At 35.9% G+C, this 27,111-nt stretch overlaps 1 protein-coding gene across 12 annotated transcripts in view; it reads left to right on the forward strand.

Annotated features, from left to right (window-relative positions):
- DLG2 (discs large MAGUK scaffold protein 2) overlaps nt 1-27,111 on the forward strand; it is a 1,964,683-nt gene that overhangs the window by 1,159,310 nt on the left and 778,262 nt on the right. The window lies entirely within an intron of this gene.

The raw sequence follows: 27,111 nt of genomic DNA on the forward strand, positions 1-27,111 counted from the left end.
TGGTTTGTGAGGGGAAAAAACCTATTTGATCTTAATGTGAGGAACATTTTCTCATGAATGATCCAAGACTCATGACATTCTGGGTGCCTGGGTGGCGCAGTCGTTAAGTGTCTGCCTTCGGCTCAGGGCGTGATCCCAGCGTTCTGGGATCGAGCCCCACATCAGGCTCCTCTGCTAGGAGCCTGCTTCTTCCTCTCCCACTCCCCCTGCTTGTGTTCCCTCTCTCGCTGGCTGTCTCTGTCAAATAAATAAATAAAATCTTAAAAAAAAAACTCATGACATTGGATCTGTATCAGAAAAAAATATATATATATATATACACATGCACACACACACATACACATAGTGCTAACATATTACCTGGCTTGGCACTGAACAATTATTTACAGAATAATTGCAGTATAAGAGCCATTATTGATTTTCGACTTTTAGAGATAACCCATAACAAAATATAGAAGTCATTGTTATGGTTGCACAAGAAAATAAAAATATCCAGCAGTCTTGAAAAGGTAGAAGTACAAGTTTAACCTATAAGATACAAGGTATTGAAGGAAGAAGAATGGCTAATATTGACATCTTACAAAGCATAGGGTTGAGAAAGGCCGTTGAAAAGTGATGAAGTAAGAAATAGGATTTTAAGGAATTATTTACAGTTACAGAGATAAGAGAAGGATTAAAGTAATTACATACATAACATTTGAAGGGGAAATGGGAGTAGAAGCGAAGTATAAGTGGCTTACATCCTCATCTTTGATACAAGGAAGTCAATAGATAATAGAGTTGACAAAAAATTATTGATTATTTATTACCTCCTGTGCTTTAACTCTGCCACAGTTAACCCCTTGGGAATTGGCATGGACTTTTTAGGGGGTTACTCAGAGTCAAACACAAGGACTGTTCAATAAAAATGAATGAATATATTTGGAGTGATCAAGCTTCTATATTAACTTCTTAAATAGGAACTAAATTTATGGACATATATAGGTCCATTTGTTGTTAATTCAACTAACATTTACTGAGCGACTACAATGTGCAGGTCACAATTGTGGGCTCTTGTAGACTCAAGGTACATTATTTCAGTTTGAAAAGTATTCATATAAAGTGTATTATTATTTTAAGATTTGATTTGTTTATTTGAGAGAGAGAGTGAGCAAGCAAGAGAGAGAGCGCAAACTAGGGTAGTGGCAGAGAATCAGACCCCCCAATAAGCAGGGAGCGCAACTTGGGACTCCATCCCAGGACTCTGGGATCATGACCCAAGCCGAAGGCAGTTGCCTAACAAACTGAGCCACGCAGGCGCCCTAAATTTTATTATTTTATCAGTATTTTTTGAATGTCTCTGGTGTGCCAGGCACTGTCTAGGCCTTGGAGATGGAAGGGTTCCAGCAAACACAGGAGAGTCCTTGTTCTCTTAGACTCTGCTGATTCCCCCAAAAAGGTGCCATATACTTTTTTGTATACTGTTTGGTTGACTGATTATGATGTGAAAGTATTCTAAATATCTGAAGAAAGAGGAACTTATAGAATATCCCAGTTCAGATACTATCAAAGAGTTCATGAACCCTGGAGAAGACAACTTTTCAGAAGAAAAAGAAATGAATTTAGTGGAAGTGCATCACATAATAAAGATCTCAATGGACTAATCTTGAAGAATGAGAAAAAGATCCCACCCCGTTCATAGCACTGAAATAATATTCATTTGTGGCTGTGACCTGTGGCAACTTAAGATAAGAAATATGAGACTATTTATCTTTGATTTTTAAAACCCTATTAAGAGATCAAATAATTGTTGATGCTTTAGATGATTTAGGGGTTAAAGTAGAAGTAATGTATTTGTGATTTGCCCCAGTTTATGTGTGGAAGGGTGAATGTTACAGGTGTAATTGAAAAAAATCAATGATCAGGATGGGTTGTGGTAATTTTGGGGTCACATGCAAATTGGGAGTTGTATCCATGAATAGTTTTTCTCTAAATATACATGATTTTATATCCTGTCATCTCCCTTTCCAAGAGCCTCCAAATATACTTCTCAGTTCCTCCATCCAACCCCTGCACCTGGCACAATGGGAACAGATGGAAGATTCCAAAGTCTCAATTAAAACTGCCTTTGAATGTATAACGAATTTCTGTTTTGAATTCTTGTGAATTAGAAACACGGTGCCAGCACTCTGCCACCTTGTGGCGCTTGAAGTCATTGCAGCACATGCAGAATTCAAAATCAGCACCCAGTTAGATCTTTAACTTTGGCGCTGTGTGGATTAGGTTTTATCGGCAAACACTTCATTTAAAGGGATGTAGAACGATTTCTCAACATTTGCTGCAACATGGACGGCACTGAAGGAGATAACGCTAAGTGAAATAAGTCAAGCAGGGAAAGACAATTATCATATGGTTTCTCTCATCTATGGAACATAAGAACTAGGAAGATCAGTAGGAGAAGAAAGGGATAAAAAAAGGGGGGATAATCAGAAGGGGGAATGAAGCATGAGAGACTATGGACTCTGAGAAACAAACTGAGGACTTCAGAGGGGAGGGGTTGGGGGAATGGGATAAACTGGTGATGGGTGGTAGGGAGGGCACGTATTGCATGGTGCACTGGGTGTTATACGCAACTAATGAATCATCGAAACTTACATCAAAAAAATAAATAAATAAAGGGATGTAGTTACCCCAAGGCTTATGAGAATACATTCAGGATTTAGTTCTCTTATGTGTGTGTGTGTGTGTGTGTGTGTGTGTATTTGGATTTTGTTTTAATGTAGATACATGTCATTGGCTGTAATCCTTTAGCCTGCCACAAAATAATGATTTCCAAATTTCAGTTTTAAGTATCATGGAAGCCTAGAACTGGAAGGACCTCAGAGATAATCCAATCCAATATTAGAATCCCTTTTGTTATCCTTCTAAGAGTAGAGTCCACAGTCTCAGCTTAACCATCTCTAGTAGAGTTTATTTAATTTTGCAAAGCTGATTGTCCTAACCACGCTTGATATTTATCCAAAGAGCTGCAAATTCAACTAATATAACTTGCATACAGCTCATATTTTTTCCATATAAACTCAAAAAAATTATAAAAGGATCTTAATTCAACTGCATTTTCCAAATCTATTAGGTCAGCACAGAGTACATAGTACTACTCATAAATAATAGACCGATTCAAATCTTTCCATACTCAATTCTTTAAGATTCAGGATCATAGATTATTAGAACTGTAAGGAAACTCTATGCCCAATAACAAAATGCTTTCAATAGCTTATCTAATATTCTTCCAGTTTTATATTTTTACCTTTGTCCTTTTAATTATTTGTCTTTTGAAACAAAGAGTCATAGAGTATATCCTATGCTAGATGCTGGAGATGCAAAATTAAAAAGACACACTAAGTGCTCTTAATTTTTTTTATTCCTTGGGGAACAATTTATTTGGGTATAAAAATTTAAGTTTTTTGAGGGAGGTATGTGAACAGTGCAGTAGGACCCCAGTGAAAAGTATCTTAAGTCGCTAATGTATTCGTTTCCCATGCTGTGTAATAAATCACCACAGATTTAGTAGTTTTAAACAATATAGCTTTATTACCTCACCGCTTCCATTGGTCAAGAGAACAACTGAGAGCTTCAGAGGGGAGGGGGGTGGGGGATTGGGATAGGCTGGTGATGGGTATTAAGGAGGGCATGTATTGCATGGTGCAGTGGGTGTTATACGCAAGTAATGAATCATGGAACTTTACATCAAAAACTAGGGATATACTGTATGGTGACTAACATAATATAATAAAAATATTATAAAATTAAAAAGAGAGAGAGACCAACCACAGCTTAGCAGGAGTCTCTGTTTCAGGGTTTCATTGGCTATAATCCACTGAGGAACCCAAATTATTATTAGCTAGGGGTGGAGGCCAGCTCAGGTGTTAGAGGCCACCTGTCATGTAGCCTTCTCCAGAGGCAGTTTATAACATGGTTGTTTGCTTCTTCAAGGCCAGCCTAAGAATCTCTCTCACCAGTCTTGTAAGACAGAGTCTTATACAATAGAAGGCAATCCTGGGCATAATATGCCATCATCTTTGTCATCTCATGTAACCTGCTCAAGAGTGTGACATCCCATCATCTTCAGCATGTTCTGTTAGTTAGATACTAGTCACCACTGGATCTGCCTGAATTCAAGGGCAGGATATTACAGGAAGGCACGTAGACCAGGGGGCAGGAATTTTTGGGGGGTCATCTTAAACTTGAGTCTGTCAGAGCTGAAGAAAATCTGTCTAGAGGGTCCAGGAAGGCTTCTCAGTGGAAGTGGACATTGTGTTGAGATGTGGCATTTTCCATGTAGATAAGAAGTAGGAAAACAAACCTACCTGAGAGAATAGCTTTGCTGGTGTTCTGTAAGAGTGAAGACAGACTGGACGGGTGGGTCAGGGTCGAATCACAAAAGGCCTCATTTTGTGAGTTACAGAGTACGCCAAAAGGAAAGGGGAAAATGGATGAGTACCAGGCAGGAAGCACCATGGTCCAAGGTCCACGGTATAAATGCTATTCTGGCAGTAATGTAGAGGAACAGGGGGGAAGATGAAAAGATAAGAGGCAGGGGAACAAATGACATGCTCTAGGCCTTGAGTCGTGTGGCCTACAGCTCAGGCAGGAGCTTAGCATCTGGACGCAGGAAGTATTTAGGAGGTGCGGTCACCTCCTGTGTGCCATTACGTATAGAGCAGAGGTAAGGGAGAGTTATGGGTATTTTCATATCACATGTGTATTTACAGTCAGTAGATTTCTTTCAGATGAAATGTGACTTAATTTTTAATGGTGTTCTAACCGAAGGGCACAGATGTGTCTGTTAATATGCCAAATCCCTTGTGTAAAGCCAAATTGGTCCTTAAAGGCAAGCGGCTATGACAAAACCAAATCTGTAGGGTGAATTCTCTGACCTCTAGCCAGGTGCAGGGCAGGCGATAGACACCCTACTCCTCCCTTGAGTGAGAGAAGGAAGGCTAGAAGCTTCATAACACTTTATCATTCGATGTCCTATTTGAAAGGAGCCTTGTGCTTACTTTGGCTTCGGTCTGATTTTAAAGTGAAGGTGTAATATTGGGTCATTTTCTCATCAGCCGTAACTAAAGATTATGTCCAGGCACAGGACTGGGGAGGCAGCTGGAAAAGTGTCCTCATTAGCAGAGACTGGCCTGATAGCTATTTGACCATCTCTAAGAGGAGTTTGACGAGAGTTGTCTGGTGGTTTTACCTATCTCTCTAAGACTGAGAAAAGACTAGCCCGAGGAGAGAGACTGACACCCTTATAGACATCAATAGAGTGAGAAAGAGCTAGCTTAAGGAAGTTAAACTCCTTTCCAGCAGAAAAGCTGATTTGTGGGTGCCTGTTTGCTCTGCTCCACATCACGACTGCTTCTAGCTAAACAGGTTAGATTGGATAGTTCTTGTCTTTTTGTCTGCCCAGCATTCATTTTTTCTTTTCCTAATTGCACTCTGTTTTCTTTTTGGGCTTCGCCTTTCTCCCACTGAGGGCAATTTTGATATGAGTGTAAATCAAGATACATGTCCCCATATTCCAGAGGCCAAGGGAATCCCAGGGGCTGTAACTTGCCCCTTCTGCCAGATGCTTCCTCCTAGGAGGTGCGCAGACATTCCCAATGTTGTTGGCATTTCGTTTTTCCAGCAGCAGCTGCCTTTCCGTGTCTGCTTCTTTGATCCTATGAGCTTTCCCACATCTTTCCAATACATTTTTTTTTTCTGATTACGTTTGTCACAGTTAGTTGTTTATAACCAAAGGAAATGATATGCTGGTTCATTAGCATTTTAGAAGGGAGGGGAAATAATGTTCATTACACTTGTATCAGCTGTCAGACACTCTGTTAGATGTTTTACATAATGTCTTATTTTATCATCACTCAATTGTCGTGAAGTATAAACTTATCTTAATATTAATGGATTGAATCACCTTAATAGATTTCTAATGTTAAACCCAATTTGCATTTCTGGAATAAAGCCAAGTTGATCATGATGAATTTATATCTTAAACTGCAGACGTATGTATATAGCTAGGTTCAGGCTGGTAAGATTTTGATAAGGGTTTTTATATCTATGATTACAGTGAGATTGCATAATTTTAGTATGTATTAGTCTCAAAATTGAGTTGGAACCCCTCAGCTGTCTTCTTTAACTCCTAAGTTATTTAGAAATGCGCTTTTTACATTTCCAAATATATGTGTCTTCAAAGCTATTTCTTTTTTTCATAATATCAAGTTATTTCATGGTCAACACCATTGTTTTTATGGTACAGATTCTTTGATATTTGTTGAGGCCTGATTTATGGCCTACTGTGGGGTAAATTTTTATAAATGTTCCATGTGTAGTTGAAAATTGCATTCCAGCTGATGTATGTGGTGCTTTATATATGTCAAATAGATCGAGATTATTAAGTATTATACTCTATTACTTCTTGTATATCAGACCTTTTTGTTTAGTTCCAGTCTTCCTTGAGCCTGTATTTTCAAATTTTTAGTAAGGGACTGCTGGGCATAGTATCTCTGCTTTGTTTGTCTGAAAATGTTTTTATTTTATCCTTTTTCTTAGCATGTAGTTGCACGATATAAAATTCTAGTGACTTTTTTTTCTGTGCAATTTGAAGATAAAATGACATCCTCTTATAGCTTCCATTTTACTCTCTATTAAATAGTGTTATTTTGTAGGTAACATAACTTTTCTTTCTAGCTGATTTTAAGACCTACTCTCTATGGTTAGTTTTCTTTACTATGGTGAATAGGTTTTTTTTGTGGAGTGTTTGTTTGTTTTAATAAACCCTGCTGGGATTTAGCATGCTACCTAAGTCTGTGGACTTGTATATTTCAAATCTGGAAAGTTCACAGCCAGTCTTTTTTTGGGACAATGTTCTTCTCCCTTCAGTCCCTTGTTGGAACTCCCAATTGAGGAGTATTGGCAAGATGCTTTGAACGGTCTTCCAATAGTCATATAGGTTCTGCTGTACACAAAGTTTCCAGGTAAGGGAAGAAGTAAGGCTTCAAGGTCAGCCCATCCTTTCTTTGCCACCTTGTGCCTGAGAGTCTGTGTCTGTCCAACAATGTTGCCCCTTTTTAAATGTTCCAAAGTTGCTTTTTTGGCTGCCTGGGGGTTCCATATGCTGGACCATTTTGTTCTAGTATCCATTTTTTTCCCCTTAACTTCTTTATCTTATTTCTCATCTTTTTATTTTCTGTGCTGTCCTTTGGGGAAGTTTTCTCAGATCTGTTTTCCATTTCCTAATACTCTACCTATTCAGCTGAGGATAATTTGTTTATTCTTTAAAGATTTATTGTAGATGGCTTTTTTTTAATGTCTGGAAATTTTATTTGCTTCTTTGGATCTGCTTGCTCTTTTTAGTAGTCTCTTGTTATTAACACATACCTCTGACTTTTTCTTTTATGTCTTTGAATGTATTAAAACCTAGTTATTATGCATTATTTATCCTGTAGTTTAAAGTGTTTGGGAATATTTTACTCTGTTGTTTTCTTGTGTAGCCTTTCAATCATGATGATGATAAATCATCAAGGAGATAATCCTTGAAAATATTATGATTGGTTTTATTGTTTTCCTAAATTTTGAGGCCATTTTTTAAAAAGATTTTATGTATTTTATTTATTTGAAAGAGAGAGAGCACAAATAGGCAGAGCATCAGGCAGAGGGAGAAGCAGCCTCCCTGCTGAGCAGAGAGCGGGATGCGGGGCTCTATCCCAAGACCCTGGGATCATGACCTGAGCCGAAAGCAGCCACTTAACTAAATGAGCCACCCACGAGCCCCCTTGAGTTCATTTTTTATGGAGATTTATCTGTAAGAATTCTTTGAGATCTAGGTAGAAGGTGATTTCCTAAAGAAAGTGTGTGTGTGTGTGTGTGTGTGTTTTCTTCCCGACATCTGAGGGACTACTTTATGTTCTTCTGTTGATGCTTTTTTGGAGCACATAGGTATGTGAACTTGAGCCCAAAATCTGAAAAAAAGGTAAAGATGTGATTACAAATCCTCATTAGATTTTCTTCCTGCTTATTCATTATCAGAGTCAAGATTGCTAAACACCCTCACCACCTTTTTTATGGGTATATTTGTCTGCCCTGTGACTGTAACAAAATGCCATTGACTGGGTGGTTTAAAGAACCCATTCATTTTCTCACAGTTCTGGAGACTGGGAAATCCAAGATCAAAGTGTCAACAAATTCAGTTTCTGGTGAAAGCCCTCCCTCTGGTTTATAGATGGCTGCTATTTTGCTATGCCTTCTCGGGGCCCTTCCTTGGTGCATATGCCTGGTGAGAGAGCTAGCCCTCTGTCATCCTTCCTTCTCAGGACACTAATCCTATCAGATCAAGGCCCCACCCTCAGGATGTCATTTAACCTTAATTACTTCCTTAAAATGCCCATTTCCAAATATAGCTCCATGGTGGGTTTAGGGTCCTACATCTAAATTTTGAGGGAACACAAATATTCAATCTGTAACCATTGGGTAGTTATTTTCCTGGTAGACCCTTTCATTGAGGAAATGAGGATTTGGGCTCTCAGTTTTATACAGAGATCCTTGTTCTGACCTTGTTTGAACCTTAGAGTAAGTTTTCTGTTCCTATGATTTCATTAAAAGGAACTATTTAGGCAACTGGGAACGACAAATGTCCCCAGGGAAACCTGTGTCTTCAATACTTCTACCACTGGATTTATTTCAGCTTCTGAGAATTTTTTTTTAAAGATTTTATTTATTTATTTGACAGAGAGACACAGCGAGAGAGGGAACACAAGCTCGGGGAGTGGGAGCAGAAGAAGCAGGCTTCCCACTGAGCAGGGAGCCCAATGCAGGGGTAGACCCAGGACTCTGGGATCATGACCTGAGCCAAAAGCAGATGCTTACCAACTGAGCCATCCAGGCACCCCTTCTGAGAATTTTCTATAGCCTCCATTCAGATTAAGTATACTTAAAAAAAAAAAAAAAATATATATATATATATATATAATGTGCATATAATATATATGTTTGTATAAATATATTTATATAAATTGTATTATTATTATATATTATGAATATAAAATATTTAAAATAAACTATTATAAAATATTTGTATATATATATCTTACCCTATATTTTAAAACTTTTATTATAGAAGTTTTCACTTTTCTGATGTACAAAAGTAGGTAAAATAGCAGAGAACATGTAACAAGCTCTTATATACCTATCCCATAGATGAACAATCATCAACATTTAATCAATCTTACTACATTATTTTAAAACTATGATACCACATTATTCCACTTCACAAACCAATGTATATAATGTTACAAATAAAATTATTTTCTGCATAGTTACCTAGAAAGTTACCAATAAATCTTTACTTATCATCCAATAATTGCTCTATATTCTAATGTCCCTTAATGTTTCAAAAATATCATTTTATAGTTGGTTTGTTCAAATATGGGTATAAATAAGATAGATCTTGCCCTTTGCTTTTTTGTTTTTGTTTTTGTTTTTATTTTAAATTCCCTTTAATTATAATATCCCCTTTTTTGTTTAATTCCAAAGACTCATTGAAAATTAGTCAGTTACCTTATAGAATTGCTTCCTTATGATGTATAAAATATTTCTGTACTCTTCATATTTCCTGTGAACTAGAAAATGGATATAAAGACTGGATTATATTTGGATTCAATATCTTTGGCATGGATATTTCGTAGGTTGTGTAGTATACTTTATGTACATTAATCAGAAGACACATATATGTCTGGCAATCATAATTTTAGTGATGTTGAGATTGGACAGTAGTGTAGGTATTGTCAGTCAGACCCTTTGTGAAGTCCTTTGTTAATCTTTTTGCCTATTACTTTTACTGTCTACTGATAATTGTTACCTTCTTCAGTTTTTTTTTTAAACAGAGATTGCCAATTGGTGATTTTCTAATTCTATCACTTTCTTTATATTTATTAGATGAAAATTTTCTGAAAAGAATTTTCCTCACAAACTAAGATTATTAGGTGTCTCTGAACTTGAATTTGTACAGAAGAGAGGCTAAATATTTTTTTTTCTATTTAATTACCAATGATCATAGTAAATGGTTTCTACCTTAGAGCCTCCATTTGCTATCCAATGAGTTTTGGTTTATTTTGCTTTAGGGTTGTGTCTTTTATAATGGGATGCTTCCAATTGTTTTTATAAGAAGGGGGAATATAAATAGAAAATAAATAATCAAGAATATTGACTACATTTTCGATTAGTATTTCTTGGGTTCATAAAAAGTTCTTAGACATGCCATTTGCTAGGATATAAGTGAATACCCTCGTATTTACATAAGAGTAGTCCTTATTTTTTTTTTTTATTTAGCATGGGGGAGGGGCGGGAAGAGGGGGAGAGAAAGAATCCTAAGCAGACTCCACACCCAGCACAGAGACTGATGCAGGGTTCAATTTCATAACCTTGAAATCATGACCTGAGCTGAAATCAAGAGAACTCTTAACCAAGTGAGCCATTCAGGAGCCCCAAGAATAGTTCTTAATTTGGTGAGCATTCAAAATTAAATTCCCCAGTCCTTTAAATCCTATGCCATTATTAGTGTTGTCGTTCATTCTTGTTATCCTTTAAGGTCATGGTGGTCCTACATTTCAATAATGATTTTCCTGATTTTTTTCTAGTATTTGTTTCCCCAGAACTCCACTCCTTCATCCATAGAATTTGGGTTGAGATAAATAACAAGCCTATTCTTAATCTCTTACCCAGCAAAGGATTAATAATGGGTAATAAAACAGTCAAACAGTGATTTGTTTTTTAACTCATGCTAATAAGAATGAGAGAGAGAGAATTAAAGCTTATAGGAGTGAATTTCTTAGCATCTAAAGAAAAGATAAATGGCACTTTAAGCAAACTTAGAATTAATACTTTGTGAAAACACTCATTAATATGACTGTTTCTTTTTCTATCTTACATTTTATCAATACCTTATTGTGTGGAGAAAACGGAGACTTCAATGTAGTAAAAAACCTTATTTAAAAGGCAAATGGGTCACAATTGTATTAAATAGCAATTATGAAAATAATCACAAACAAATCACTGAACAAGATTTAATTAATTAGATATGCTCAAAGAAAGGTTCTGCAGCAATGTGTTTAACACAAGAAGGGCACATTCTGGTCACAAACCATGTATAGGAATCTGTAATAAACATTAGTAAAGAAAAGGTAAATATGTTATATAAATGAGAAACGAGGAGCAGAGATGTTGTTTTAGGTAGCAAGGATTTGGCTTCAATAATTATTAGTATTAAAATGTGGGTAGCTAAGTCTATAATTAAAAAAAAAAGTAAGAAAAGCTCTACTCGCTCTTCCAAAGAGCGAATTTAATAATAAACAGGATAAAGTCATGTAACAAAAATTTCAATATTCAATATACAGACAGAAAGATATGTACATAAAAGACTTCTGATTTTAAATGCTTATTTAAAAAGCCTTCTTGTAAAAAAATAATAAAAATAAATAAAAGTAAAAAGCCTCTTTACTTATTTATATAAGACACATGGAGATGTAAAAAAATGCAAAGTGTGTCTTGTAAGATGAGAATAGCATCAGATGAAGCAGCATTGCCATTCGATAAGTTTTCTGTTATGTTCATGTCTCAGAACTAATTGGTGAAGAAAAACATCTTAACAATTACAGTAGTCATTCACTCATTCATTCATGCAACAATCATATGTCAAATATCATGTGCCAGATAGAGTTTCAAGTGCTAAGGGGGAAAAAAAGAATATTAATAAGGATGCTTCATTAAAGGAGCTGATAGTCTCTTTGGATAATATGCACAAAAATGGTTAACAGTTCATTATGAAAAGTGTTATAATGGAAATATGGAAGATGTGCAGTGGGTGACTTGAAAAGCATGGGGATTCTTTTGTCTGGGTAAGTTGGAAAGAGCTCTTCCAGGGGAGTAAGTTTAGCTTTAGGTGTTGAATGTTGAATACTCGTCCACCAACTGGAGAAATGGAGAATAGCAATTTAAAATTATAATCAAACACATTTGTAAAGACAGGAAGTTTTAAAACAGCAGGTAGTGCTTAGGATAACATGGAGGTCTGTGTGATTGGAGGAGAGAGTACATGAGAGTGACTGGCAGGACATGGGGCTCCATGCAATGTGGGTGAAGATGGGAAAGATTGGATGCTATGAGAAGAACCTTGGGCTTATAGACTCCAGTGTTCACTGGTGTCCAGCAAAGGTTTTGATGTAGTTTTATGTAGTTACAAATTCAGTGGTTTGTGGGGGATAAGGGGAAGATGAGGAGAAATTGTAGGCAGAAAGATGAGTTTGGAGGATGTGGGAGTTGATGGGTTTTGAACAAAAATACTGGTAGTAAGACTTCTTAAATAGGTGACAGTTTAAGAAGTTCTTAAAACGTAGAATCAATTAGACTAGAGAAATAGTTGAGCATCATGGGTTACAGAGAGAATCAAGAATTATTCTGAAATAGCTAAACTGGGTAGATTACAATGGCATTGAATCAAGAATAGTTGCAGAAACAGGTTTTAGGGAAAAGTTTCCTGAACTTGGCTTTGGGCATGTTAGGAAGTGAAGCATACCCAGGACGAGCTATGAGGGACAGACACCTAAAGATATATTCCTCCCCATAAAATTAGTTTAGAAGGGAACCATCAAGCTATCCATTTGGGACTTGATTTGGTTTGGTGGATTTTCATTAAAGCAATGGATTATTTTCTTGCCTGTGAAAAAATAAAGCAGACAAACTTATGAATATGGAACAAACTTGTTTATCTAAGGCATCAAAAAGCTCAAAGGACCTTTTGATGTAAATTTTCATAATGCATATTTGAGAAAACCATAATTCTTGTGTTTCCATTTTAGATTCATAATGTAAGATTAGGCCCAGGGTTACCTTTAATCTTGATTGATAGAGATTTAATGAAAGGTATACTAACTTTGTTCAAAGTTTGGGAGATAGACAGAAGGTTGTTGTGAGGAATTTTGGGGAATTGGAGATTTCAAGGACTTTTTAAAAATAATGAACAACATTTACAAAACAAAGATTAAAAAAAGTCGTTTGGATTTATTGACAATGTGATAATTCAACTATCATTTACTTCTTGACTGTATTTGACAAGCACATTTTTCCCCTCTATTCATTTTTTTTTAGTTTTTATTTATTTATTTGACAGAGATAGAGACAGCCAGCAAGAGAGGGAACACAAGCAAGGGGAGTGGGAGAGGAAGAAGCAGGCTCATAGCGGAGGAGCCTGATGTGGGGCTCGATCCCATAACACCCGGATCACGCCCTGAGCCGAAGGCAGACGCTTAACCACTGTGCCACCCAGGCGCCCCATCCCCTCTATTCATTATTTCAGTTTTCCCTCACAAGCATCTCAATGGTTTGTGAGGAAGAAACTTCTCGTTTCTTAATTGAGACAAAGTTTAGAGAAATTAATTGGCATTATTGAGAACTTCTGAATAGTCAACAAGCCAGAATTTGAGAGTCAACCCCCCTCTCTCTCTTTTCTCTCTCTCTGTCTCCAGCTGTTTTCTAAAATATCCACCCAAATGAAATCTATAGTTATTAGGTAACATCATTATTAAAATATGCCAGTAACTCTGTAGCTCAATTTTTGCTATATTTTTGAGTACTCAGTAAAATTGCTGATTATTTAGTAAAAGGCCGAACTGCCTCTATCAATAAGCAATTCATAAGTGAATGTGAATGTGTTAGTGCTATCAAAAGTACTGAGTCAGGGACTTCGTTGGAAACTAGTGAACTAGATCTTGTACATAAATGACAGCAATAGCACGAGTCATTCAAAATTAAGCTTGCTTTACTTAAGCCAGTGGAAGCTGAACACAGGAGTTTTTACATACTAAGAAGCAATAGATTCCCAAGATGCACCACTAACAGAGCTTGATTTGTGCATTTGTGACTTTTTAGAGAAACATGTATTTATAACACTATTAAACAAAATAGCCTTAAATCAAAAGCATAAAGTGTGGTTTGACTAGTAGCATCTGGAAAGCATCAGTCACTTTGCCTATAATGTTTCAAGCAACCACAAATTGGAGCAATGCAAGGATAGTTCATGGGAAGTTAAAGCTGTAATTTTTAGATTTTTACAATTTTGGATCTGCTGTAGGCAAATACACTGAAAACTCATTTACGTATTTTATCTTTGTGTATTAAATATAAATTTCATGTGACATCAAATAATCACAGCTTTTTGTGAGCAAATGGACCTTCTCAGGAGGTCCAATTTAATACTTGTTTGTTATATATCATTATAATCTGCATTTGTAGTCCAGCATAATTATTTTGTGAAATCTAAAGCAACACTACAACTGTGGTATTATCATTATAAAGCTATGCATTTGCTAACGCATGTCAGATACTTACTGAACTTAAAAAATTTTAATTGGATTGAATCCAGTCATTATCAAACAGTATTTCAGTGTACCTTCCTTCCTCTGAAGGAAGGCAATATATGACCTTAGTCAAGTTACTTATCTTCTCTCAGCCTTAGTTTGCTTATCTGAAAAATATAATTCTATCTGCTTCAAAGTGTTGTCATAAGAACATCATAAATGAGATGTTTTAGGTGCATGTGTAATACGAACTTTTTCTTCCCCTTCTTCTTGAAGTCAGTGACAATTGGTAAGGACTTGTACTTCTAATGAAAGACACGGTAGCACAGCAGTTTAAAAAATGAATTTCAAAGCTTAGCAAACCTAAGTTTCAACCTAATTCTCCTGCATGGTGACTGGAATAACTTCTGTGGAACTCTCATTTTTTTGTTTGTTTATTTTTCTTCCTAAGTTAGAATAATAGTACCTAACTCACAGATTTGAGTATTTAACAAAACTTAATTTATGTTTACATATAAAATATCTGTCATAGCATAAAAATTTAAATTTGGGTGGGAACCAAGGTCAATATTGCAAATGACCCTTTTGGGTAATAGTGGGAGTAATAAATGATTTAATGACAATACAAAATCATCATTATGTGGAAAAAGGTGTCCATATGTGGAGACTTACTTCACTTCAGTGTCATCCAATAATATTTGAGTACCTAGTACTTATCAGGCATTATGCTTAGCTCTGAAGATAGAAAAAGTTGGTAAGATATTAGTTGTAGATTGTACACAAATATATATGTTTTCTATCTCTTACTTGTTAAACATTTATTGTGTTTCAAACACATGGAATAAAAATAATACTAAAAATTTATTGAATGCCCGTTATTAAGCTTCATTATGAAACTCTGTGTTAAATTTTTCATGCATTATTTCATTCCGTGTCACATCATTCTTAATGAAGTATACCTTGTTTTCACAGTTAATAGATGAGAAAACAGTCTTAAAGTGTTAATAGCTTGTCTAGGGTTATACAGATTCTGTTAGTAAACAGAAGCAGAATCTAAATCCTAAATTCCTACTCCACTTTTAAGCAAGCCTATTGACACCAAATGCATGATTTTCCTTTATGAGTTGTACAATTTTCCCCAAATGAATAAGGTCTCTTAAATAGAATTCATGTCATTTATATACATACACACACACACATATATATATATATATATATATATATATATATATACGCAAAAGGTTAATATAAGTGTTTTGGAAAAGCAGAAGGAGCAGTTTATTGCAATGTGTATCACATGTCCTAAACAGAATTGATCAAACCTTCATTCCCATTGACAGTAAGAGCTGACAATGGTGACAACGGGCACTTAAACAGTTAAAGTTGTGTTCCAAGTTACGAGCTATCTGGGCTATGACAATACAATAAAAGCACAAAACAGCATTGAAGAGCTTGGGTATAGGAAATAAATTACCTGTCAGTGTCTGAGATCTTGTCTTTTCTATTTGCATTAATCAAGAAAAGTAAATATGAGGTAAATTGAAATAAAAAGATGTGTGAATCTACTACTGGTTCTGATCAAAGCTTTCTAGAGTAGTGATAAATGCACAATTCCAAGGATAGATAACACATAACCACAAAGACTTTGAACAATCATCCTATTCTTAGAATGGGGCTTAGCAAACTGCAATTCATGGGCCTTGATCTTGATGACTGCTGTTTTTGTAAATAAAGTATTATTGGTACATAGTGATACCATTCATTTAGACATTGTCTATGGCTGCTGTCATGCTACAATGGCATAATTGAATAGCTGCTTCAGAGACTGTATGGCTCTCAAAGCCTGAAATATTTATCATCTGGCCCTTTGCAGAAAAATGTTACTGACATCTGACTTGAAAGATTATCTATATTCTGGGGTTTTCAAAGGAAATGGATAAATTAGCATAAAATAAACACAAAACATACAATGTCTTCTTAAAACAATTACTTAATGATTTTTTAAAGTAATTTTCCCCTTTTGTAAACCTATTATTTTGCAGAAAGTGATTATTTTACCAAGGCTTTCCTAGAATATTCCTTGTATGTGTTATGAAATAAGTTTTAAATATATTCATTCTTCTAACAAATAGATTTGAGTAGATTCTAGTACTGAACTGTGCCCTAGAAATAAAGTTGAGGGGCACCTGGGTGGCTCAGTCATTAAGCGTCTGCCTTTGGCTCAGGGCTTGATCCCAGTGTTCTGGAATCGAGCCCCACAACAGGCTTCTCCAGTGGGAGCCTGCTTCTTCCTCTCCCACTCCCCCTGCTTGTGTTCCCTCTCTCTCTGGCTGTCTCTCTCTCTCTGTCAAATAAATAAATAAAATCTTTAAAAAAAACAAAAAGAAATAAAGTTGAGTTAGATATAGCCCACATCCTTAAAGAATTCACAGGAGTTTATATTGTATCTTCTTATTTAAGTTCAGTTTCTTATAGATACCATATAGTTGGATCTTGCTTCATTATCCAGTCCATCAATCTCTTCCTTGTAATTGAACAGTTTAGACTACTTATATTGGATGTAATTATTCATAAGCTAGAGCTTCAATCTGCTATCTTGCTATTTGCTTTATGTATTTACTCTCCGTTCTTTGTTCCCTTGTTGTTTTTTTAGGTTCATTTTTATAATGAGGAGAGTGAGTGTGGTCTTCCTTTTGCTCATTCCGCTTGAGGTTTGTTGAGCTTCTTAGATCTGTAGATGTGTATCAGTTATCATTAAGTTTGGAAAATTATCAGTCACTATTTCTTCAGATTTTCTTTCCTCTTCCACTTTCTGGGATTCCATTTGTACAGATGTTAGAGTACTTGATATCATTCAGCATATCATGCATACTCTATTCATTTTTTAATCCTTTTAAATCCTTGTTTCATTTTGAACAGCTTCCCTTACTGTTTCTTCAAGCTTACTGTTTTTCTACTCCTGCAGCATCATAATCGGTGGTTATTCTATCCAGTATATTTTCACTTCAGGTATCTATTTTTCACCTTTATATATTACATTTTTTCTTTTCATCCCCTTCACCCTGTCCATGGTTTTCACAACATTCCTAAGTATATGGAGCATATGTTTGTATTCGTTTTTCAAACATTCTTATCAGCTAAATTTATCATCTCTATAATTTCTGGCTCTGTGTCAATTTTTTTTATCCTGATTATGAGTCAGATTTCTCTGCTTTTTTGCATACCTGGTAATACTGTCTTTTGGATGCTAGACATTATGTACTTAATATTGTTGCTTGCTGGGGTTGCTATATTCCTTTAGAGTATTGGATTTTCCCAGGCACACTAAGTTACATGAAATCAGATTAATATTTTTGAGGCTTGCTTTTAATCTCTTTTTAGCTAAGGCATCCCTAAATCTAAGGTTAATTAGGGTGATTTTATCCCTACAACTAAGGCAATATGTTTCTTATTCTTTGTCCTGATGCCCAAATAATACGAAGTCACTCTACTCTGGCTGGTGGAAATGTGAAATATTCCCAGCCCTATGTGAGCTCTGAATTTGTTCAGTCTGTTGCTTTCCAATGATTCTATCCCCAGCCTCATGGATCCTCAACCCATGCATGTCTAGATTGTTATACAATCAGAATTGGCATNGTGTATCACATGTCCTAAACAGAATTGATCAAACCTTCATTCCCATTGACAGTAAGAGCTGACAATGGTGACAACGGGCACTTAAACAGTTAAAGTTGTGTTCCAAGTTACGAGCTATCTGGGCTATGACAATACAATAAAAGCACAAAACAGCATTGAAGAGCTTGGGTATAGGAAATAAATTACCTGTCAGTGTCTGAGATCTTGTCTTTTCTATTTGCATTAATCAAGAAAAGTAAATATGAGGTAAATTGAAATAAAAAGATGTGTGAATCTACTACTGGTTCTGATCAAAGCTTTCTAGAGTAGTGATAAATGCACAATTCCAAGGATAGATAACACATAACCACAAAGACTTTGAACAATCATCCTATTCTTAGAATGGGGCTTAGCAAACTGCAATTCATGGGCCTTGATCTTGATGACTGCTGTTTTTGTAAATAAAGTATTATTGGTACATAGTGATACCATTCATTTAGACATTGTCTATGGCTGCTGTCATGCTACAATGGCATAATTGAATAGCTGCTTCAGAGACTGTATGGCTCTCAAAGCCTGAAATATTTATCATCTGGCCCTTTGCAGAAAAATGTTACTGACATCTGACTTGAAAGATTATCTATATTCTGGGGTTTTCAAAGGAAATGGATAAATTAGCATAAAATAAACACAAAACATACAATGTCTTCTTAAAACAATTACTTAATGATTTTTTAAAGTAATTTTCCCCTTTTGTAAACCTATTATTTTGCAGAAAGTGATTATTTTACCAAGGCTTTCCTAGAATATTCCTTGTATGTGTTATGAAATAAGTTTTAAATATATTCATTCTTCTAACAAATAGATTTGAGTAGATTCTAGTACTGAACTGTGCCCTAGAAATAAAGTTGAGGGGCGCCTGGGTGGCTCAGTCATTAAGCGTCTGCCTTTGGCTCAGGGCTTGATCCCAGTGTTCTGGAATCGAGCCCCACATCAGGCTTCTCCAGTGGGAGCCTGCTTCTTCCTCTCCCACTCCCCCTGCTTGTGTTCCCTCTCTCTCTGGCTGTCTCTCTCTCTCTGTCAAATAAATAAATAAAATCTTTAAAAAAAACAAAAAGAAATAAAGTTGAGTTAGATATAGCCCACATCCTTAAAGAATTCACAGGAGTTTATATTGTATCTTCTTATTTAAGTTCAGTTTCTTATAGATACCATATAGTTGGATCTTGCTTCATTATCCAGTCCATCAATCTCTTCCTTGTAATTGAACAGTTTAGACTACTTATATTGGATGTAATTATTCATAAGCTAGAGCTTCAATCTGCTATCTTGCTATTTGCTTTATGTATTTACTCTCCGTTCTTTGTTCCCTTGTTGTTTTTTTAGGTTCATTTTTATAATGAGGAGAGTGAGTGTGGTCTTCCTTTTGCTCATTCCGCTTGAGGTTTGTTGAGCTTCTTAGATCTGTAGATGTGTATCAGTTATCATTAAGTTTGGAAAATTATCAGTCACTATTTCTTCAGATTTTCTTTCCTCTTCCACTTTCTGGGATTCCATTTGTACAGATGTTAGAGTACTTGATATCATTCAGCATATCATGCATACTCTATTCATTTTTTAATCCTTTTAAATCCTTGTTTCATTTTGAACAGCTTCCCTTACTGTTTCTTCAAGCTTACTGTTTTTCTACTCCTGCAGCATCATAATCGGTGGTTATTCTATCCAGTATATTTTCACTTCAGGTATCTATTTTTCACCTTTATATATTCCATTTTTTCTTTTCATCCCCTTCACCCTGTCCATGGTTTTCACAACATTCCTAAGTATATGGAGCATATGTTTGTATTCGTTTTTCAAACATTCTTATCAGCTAAATTTATCATCTCTATAATTTCTGGCTCTGTGTCAATTTTTTTTATCCTGATTATGAGTCAGATTTCTCTGCTTTTTTGCATACCTGGTAATACTGTCTTTTGGATGCTAGACATTATGTACTTAATATTGTTGCTTGCTGGGGTTGCTATATTCCTTTAGAGTATTGGATTTTCCCAGGCACACTAAGTTACATGAAATCAGATTAATATTTTTGAGGCTTGCTTTTAATCTCTTTTTAGCTAAGGCATCCCTAAATCTAAGGTTAATTAGGGTGATTTTATCCCTACAACTAAGGCAATATGCTTCTTATTCTTTGTCCTGATGCCCAAATAATACAAAGTCACTCTACTCTGGCTGGTGGAAATGTGAAATATTCCCAGCCCTATGTGAGCTCTGAATTTGTTCAGTCTGTTGCTTTCCAATGATTCTATCCCCAGCCTCATGGATCCTCAACCCATGCATGTCTAGATTGTTATACAATCAGAATTGGCATGGAGGGTGCTTCTCAGATCTCTGGGGTGTATGCACCTTCTCTCTCTCTCTTCCTCTCTATCTCCCTCCCTCCTTGCCTCTCTCTTTCTCTTTCTCTCATACTCTGCCTGCAAATTCTACCTTCCTCAGTCACCCTAAACTTCAGTTTCTATACANCTTCTTATTCTTTGTCCTGATGCCCAAATAATACAAAGTCACTCTACTCTGGCTGGTGGAAATGTGAAATATTCCCAGCCCTATGTGAGCTCTGAATTTGTTCAGTCTGTTGCTTTCCAATGATTCTATCCCCAGCCTCATGGATCCTCAACCCATGCATGTCTAGATTGTTATACAATCAGAATTGGCATGGAGGGTGCTTCTCAGATCTCTGGGGTGTATGCACCTTCTCTCTCTCTCTTCCTCTCTACCTCCCTCCCTCCTTGCCTCTCTCTTTCTCTTTCTCTCATACTCTGCCTGCAAATTCTACCTTCCTCAGTCACCCTAAACTTCAGTTTCTATACATTTGGGTTCCATATTTCTTGCTTTCTCCTATAAACTGCCTTCAGGCAGTAGGTTGGGGCAACTGTCAAGTTCACCTCTTTATTTTCTTCTCAGAGATCATAGGGATATTTATCACCAAATGACTGAAAATAGTTGGTTCATATATTTTGTCTAATTATCTCATTATTTATGGTGGAGTCTAATTTCCCTAGTAGCTAACTCTTCATGGGCAGAAGTAGGAGGTCACAATTATTGTAAATGAATGGTAAGATATAATTGTAAAATATTTACTTAGGTTTCCAGAGGCAAGAACTACTAATTACCTAGAAAGGTTGGACTTGGATTTACAAGGAATATTTAACATTTGAGTTGAGGCTTAAATGTATAGGTAGGAATTTGGCCCTTGACACTGATATTTTCATTTATTTGAATTTAGCCAATTTTATTTTCTATTCTTTTCAGTGATTACTGGAGCCCTTTACTTTTCAAGACTCCTATCAAAATAATCACACCTTATTCTTAAAAATTGGCCTTCCTTAAAATATTGAAAAATTCGACTGATAGGACGTTTTCTCCCTCACCTTTTCATCTTTCCTTAATACATTATTCCCTTCACAGGCATGTTTACCCCCTTTCCTTCCATTGAAAGCTTAGCTGTTCACCTGTACCAGTGATTCCATCTTATTAATGGTTTGGGGTAACAGGAATACATTTAGAAACCAGGATGGATTATATTCCTAGGATGCCAATTATATTTTCCCTGAAAATGAGTTTTGAAACCCCATTTTTCCCTTAGTGTTAAGAATTAACTCATCAAATATAGCAGGAAATTTACTGTAAGATATAAATTAACAGAAGTTGATGGGCCAAAATGCACAGATTTAAAATCAAGAGTTTAATGTGGAGGAAGCAAAATAGGGCCTATTATCTTGATTGGAGTGGGGAGCCATAGGAAGCCCTAACTACCTACACAGGAAGGATGCTGTTTTATTCCTTATTCAAACTTAGGAAAGGCTGGAGAAATAGAGTAGGAGGCCAATGTGTAATACGCGCTATTTTTAACACCATTTTAAGAAGAGTTGTTTATAACAGTGCTCAGGGATTTCATAAAAAATGACATTTCTTTTTTTTTTAAATTTCATATATTCTTCAGAAGTTACTGGACTTTCTCTTATTTTAGAAAGTAAATTCCAGATGCCCTAGACGGTAATTTCCAAGCAGTATAACCTTTACTAATAACAATAAATATGTCTGGAAATGTATTAACTCTTTTAGATCTCCACAACATCCTTAATGAAGTTTAAGTCAACGTATTTCTCAATGATTCTGTAGTAGACGAATCTAGTAGAGGTAGAGTATTAAGACCTGGTCCTTGAATCTGCTGTTAAGAGCTAGTTTCCATTATTGAGATTTACTAAGCAATGTGGCATAGTCTGGAGGTTAACAGATTAGAACAATGCATATTCATTCACTTGTAAGTTTTACCATTGTTTTAGAATTTATTATCTTAAACTAATTTGGAAAAAAAATAATTCTCCAAAGAAGAGTATTTTTAAAGGTTCATTTGCTCTAGGGGAGCATTGTGTTGTACTGAAAAGGGGATCGTTTTTGTTGGTAAAGGAACCTACAGTTTGGAGTTAAACACACCTGGTTCTGAATTCCAAATCTACTTATTGTCATACATACTTTTATACTCATGTCTCATTACAAAACCCTTATGCTGTATCTCCCCTATATTGAACTGAGAAAGCAGAGAGAGTAATGTAAGAGAAGTAACCTGGGTTCAAATCCCAGCTCTGCTATTTTCCCACTGTGTGGCCTTGAATAAGTTGCTTGATTTCTGTTATCTTTAATTTCTTCGTATATATGGAAATGGGATTTATGGGATAATGATATACATCTTATGAGTTGTTCTTAGGATTAAATGAGTTACTATATAGCACAAGAAAAGCCAATGGCTTGGAGTAGAGCAATTGCCAGGAAGTGACAATTTTCTTTTTTTNTTTCTCTGCTTTTTTGCATACCTGGTAATACTGTCTTTTGGATGCTAGACATTATGTACTTAATATTGTTGCTTGCTGGGGTTGCTATATTCCTTTAGAGTATTGGATTTTCCCAGGCACACTAAGTTACATGAAATCAGATTAATATTTTTGAGGCTTGCTTTTAATCTCTTTTTAGCTAAGGCATCCCTAAATCTAAGGTTAATTAGGGTGATTTTATCCCTACAACTAAGGCAATATGTTTCTTATTCTTTGTCCTGATGCCCAAATAATACGAAGTCACTCTACTCTGGCTGGTGGAAATGTGAAATATTCCCAGCCCTATGTGAGCTCTGAATTTGTTCAGTCTGTTGCTTTCCAATGATTCTATCCCCAGCCTCATGGATCCTCAACCCATGCATGTCTAGATTGTTATACAATCAGAATTGGCATGGAGGGTGCTTCTCAGATCTCTGGGGTGTATGCACCTTCTCTCTCTCTCTTCCTCTCTACCTCCCTCCCTCCTTGCCTCTCTCTTTCTCTTTCTCTCATACTCTGCCTGCAAATTCTACCTTCCTCAGTCACCCTAAACTTCAGTTTCTATACATTTGGGTTCCATATTTCTTGCTTTCTCCTATAAACTGCCTTCAGGCAGTAGGTTGGGGCAACTGTCAAGTTCACCTCTTTATTTTCTTCTCAGAGATCATAGGGATATTTATCACCAAATGACTGAAAATAGTTGGTTCATATATTTTGTCTAATTATCTCATTATTTATGGTGGAGTCTAATTTCCCTAGTAGCTAACTCTTCATGGGCAGAAGTAGGAGGTCACAATTATTGTAAATGAATGGTAAGATATAATTGTAAAATATTTACTTAGGTTTCCAGAGGCAAGAACTACTAATTACCTAGAAAGGTTGGACTTGGATTTACAAGGAATATTTAACATTTGAGTTGAGGCTTAAATGTATAGGTAGGAATTTGGCCCTTGACACTGATATTTTCATTTATTTGAATTTAGCCAATTTTATTTTCTATTCTTTTCAGTGATTACTGGAGCCCTTTACTTTTCAAGACTCCTATCAAAATAATCACACCTTATTCTTAAAAATTGGCCTTCCTTAAAATATTGAAAAATTCGACTGATAGGACGTTTTCTCCCTCACCTTTTCATCTTTCCTTAATACATTATTCCCTTCACAGGCATGTTTACCCCCTTTCCTTCCATTGAAAGCTTAGCTGTTCACCTGTACCAGTGATTCCATCTTATTAATGGTTTGGGGTAACAGGAATACATTTAGAAACCAGAATGGATTATATTCCTAGGATGCCAATTATATTTTCCCTGAAAATGAGTTTTGAAACCCCATTTTTCCCTTAGTGTTAAGAATTAACTCATCAAATATAGCAGGAAATTTACTGTAAGATATAAATTAACAGAAGTTGATGGGCCAAAATGCACAGATTTAAAATCAAGAGTTTAATGTGGAGGAAGCAAAATAGGGCCTATTATCTTGATTGGTGTGGGGAGCCATAGGAAGCCCTAACTACCTACACAGGAAGGATGCTGTTTTATTCCTTATTCAAACTTAGGAAAGGCTGGAGAAATAGAGTAGGAGGCCAATGTGTAATACGCGCTATTTTTAACACCATTTTAAGAAGAGTTGTTTATAACAGTGCTCAGGGATTTCATAAAAAATGACATTTCTTTTTTTTTTAAATTTCATATATTCTTCAGAAGTTACTGGACTTTCTCTTATTTTAGAAAGTAAATTCCAGATGCCCTAGACGGTAATTTCCAAGCAGTATAACCTTTACTAATAACAATAAATATGTCTGGAAATGTATTAACTCTTTTAGATCTCCACAACATCCTTAATGAAGTTTAAGTCAACGTATTTCTCAATGATTCTGTAGTAGACGAATCTAGTAGAGGTAGAGTATTAAGACCTGGTCCTTGAATCTGCTGTTAAGAGCTAGTTTCCATTATTGAGATTTACTAAGCAATGTGGCATAGTCTGGAGGTTAACAGATTAGAACAATGCATATTCATTCACTTGTAAGTTTTACCATTGTTTTAGAATTTATTATCTTAAACTAATTTGGAAAAAAAATAATTCTCCAAAGAAGAGTATTTTTAAAGGTTCATTTGCTCTAGGGGAGCATTGTGTTGTACTGAAAAGGGGATCGTTTTTGTTGGTAAAGGAACCTACAGTTTGGAGTTAAACACACCTGGTTCTGAATTCCAAATCTACTTATTGTCATACATACTTTTATACTCATGTCTCATTACAAAACCCTTATGCTGTATCTCCCCTATATTGAACTGAGAAAGCAGAGAGAGTAATGTAAGAGAAGTAACCTGGGTTCAAATCCCAGCTCTGCTATTTTCCCACTGTGTGGCCTTGAATAAGTTGCTTGATTTCTGTTATCTTTAATTTCTTCGTATATATGGAAATGGGATTTATGGGATAATGATATACATCTTATGAGTTGTTCTTAGGATTAAATGAGTTACTATATAGCACAAGAAAAGCCAATGGCTTGGAGTAGAGTAATTGCCAGGAAGTGACAATTTTCTTTTTTTTAACAATATTAAACATAAATCATTGAGTTACAAATATGAGTATATCCTGTTTGTCACAACTGATATGGCACATCTGTGGACACTGTGACTCATCTCTTCATCATGTCCTAGGAGCCATTTATGTGCCAGGGTAGAATAATAGCCAAATCTTTGTTCCTGGATAGTTGGTAGAGTTATTTTTCCAAACAGCCTAGGAAGTTACCTCCAGCTTCCCCGGGGCTTAATTTCAGAGGTGTTAGGATTGGGAACAGGGAATCATTTTCATCTACTTAGTATCTGGCACAAAAAAGAAAATGAAGGCATGGAAATTGGTTTCACATACCAATGAAAAGAGAAGCTTGTTATCAGTTCTACCTCCAAAAGAGAAAGACTGGGAGTACTGTTTGATGAAGACAGAAGGTAAGAGCAGGTGCCCTTTCTGAGCTCAGCATCATCTGATAGCTCTTTAAACAATGCCAAGTCTTAATGGGGGCTGAATTTAATAAAATTCCACAGTCAGCTTTTATCAAGGCCACTGCAAAGGAGATCTCTGCAGAACTGATCCAGAAAGTGTGTGTGTGTGTGTGTGTGTGTGTGTGTATGTGTTTAAATGGATGAAATACAGAGTACCTGCTAAGTGAGAAGTGAGATAATATATGCAGCATTTCTTTGTAGACTGGAAACCACTATGCAAATAGAAGCAATTGTCATCACTAATATTATAATGATAATGTTTAGAATTCTTTTTATTTTACTTTTTTTGTCCGTTTCCAAGTCTTGTAGATGCACCACAGTCTTAATTCTTTGGCATGGGCGACTTTTAGAAAATCATTAAAATTATTCTCTTGTGTTATCAGAAGTGTGGAACAAGATCTGTTGTGCTTTGTTTAATGCTTTGTGTTTTTTGTAAATGTTTTAAAATGATTTCCAGAGTTTTCATTTGTCTTAAGAAATATTTTTTCTGGGTCACCTGGGTGACTGATTCGGTTGGGCATCAGCCTTCGGCTCAGGTCATGATCCCAGGGTCCTGGGATCAAGCCCTGTGTCTGGCTTCCTGCTCAGCAGGGAACCTGCTTCGCCCTTTTCCTCTGCTGCTCCCCCTGCTTATGCTCTTTCTCTCTCTCAAATAAATAAAAATCTTTAGAAAAAAATATTTTTCTCACTTTTACGAATACTCATTTGAAAAATAATACCAAGACTTAAAAAAAATGGACACTAAGGCCTTTGTTATTAGTATGTTAAATTTAACTTTTCCTTTTTCCATGTCATTGCCATATTTATTCACATACTTCTTATTCTTCCCCTTCTACTTTAGTGATACAGTTTATCATTTATTTAACAAATAATTTGTGAGCACCTGCTATATATGCTAGATAGACCCTGAGGACACACTGGTAAGCACTGCCACTGCTCTTAGACATGAGACAAGCCATCACCCAACTAGTGTAAAATTAAACTTGATAGGTGCTCTAAAGGAGAAGAACATGCTACCATGTGAACGTATAACAGACGTTGGACTTAATCAAGGAGTCCAGGAGGCTTTCCCACGGAGCAGAAAACACACATGGATTTAGAGCCAAAACACCTGTGTGACTTCTGATAAATTGTTTTGGAACCTCCTGCTGTTTACTGTAAAATGGGAACAATAATGTTTATCTCACTTGTTTGATGTGTGAACCACCGGAATTGCTGCTACCAGCGGTAGCTGTGGTGGTCCATTCTCTC

Source organism: Ailuropoda melanoleuca, chromosome 8 (assembly GCF_002007445.2).
Source record: "Ailuropoda melanoleuca isolate Jingjing chromosome 8, ASM200744v2, whole genome shotgun sequence".
Taxonomy (NCBI): Eukaryota; Metazoa; Chordata; class Mammalia; order Carnivora; family Ursidae; genus Ailuropoda; species Ailuropoda melanoleuca.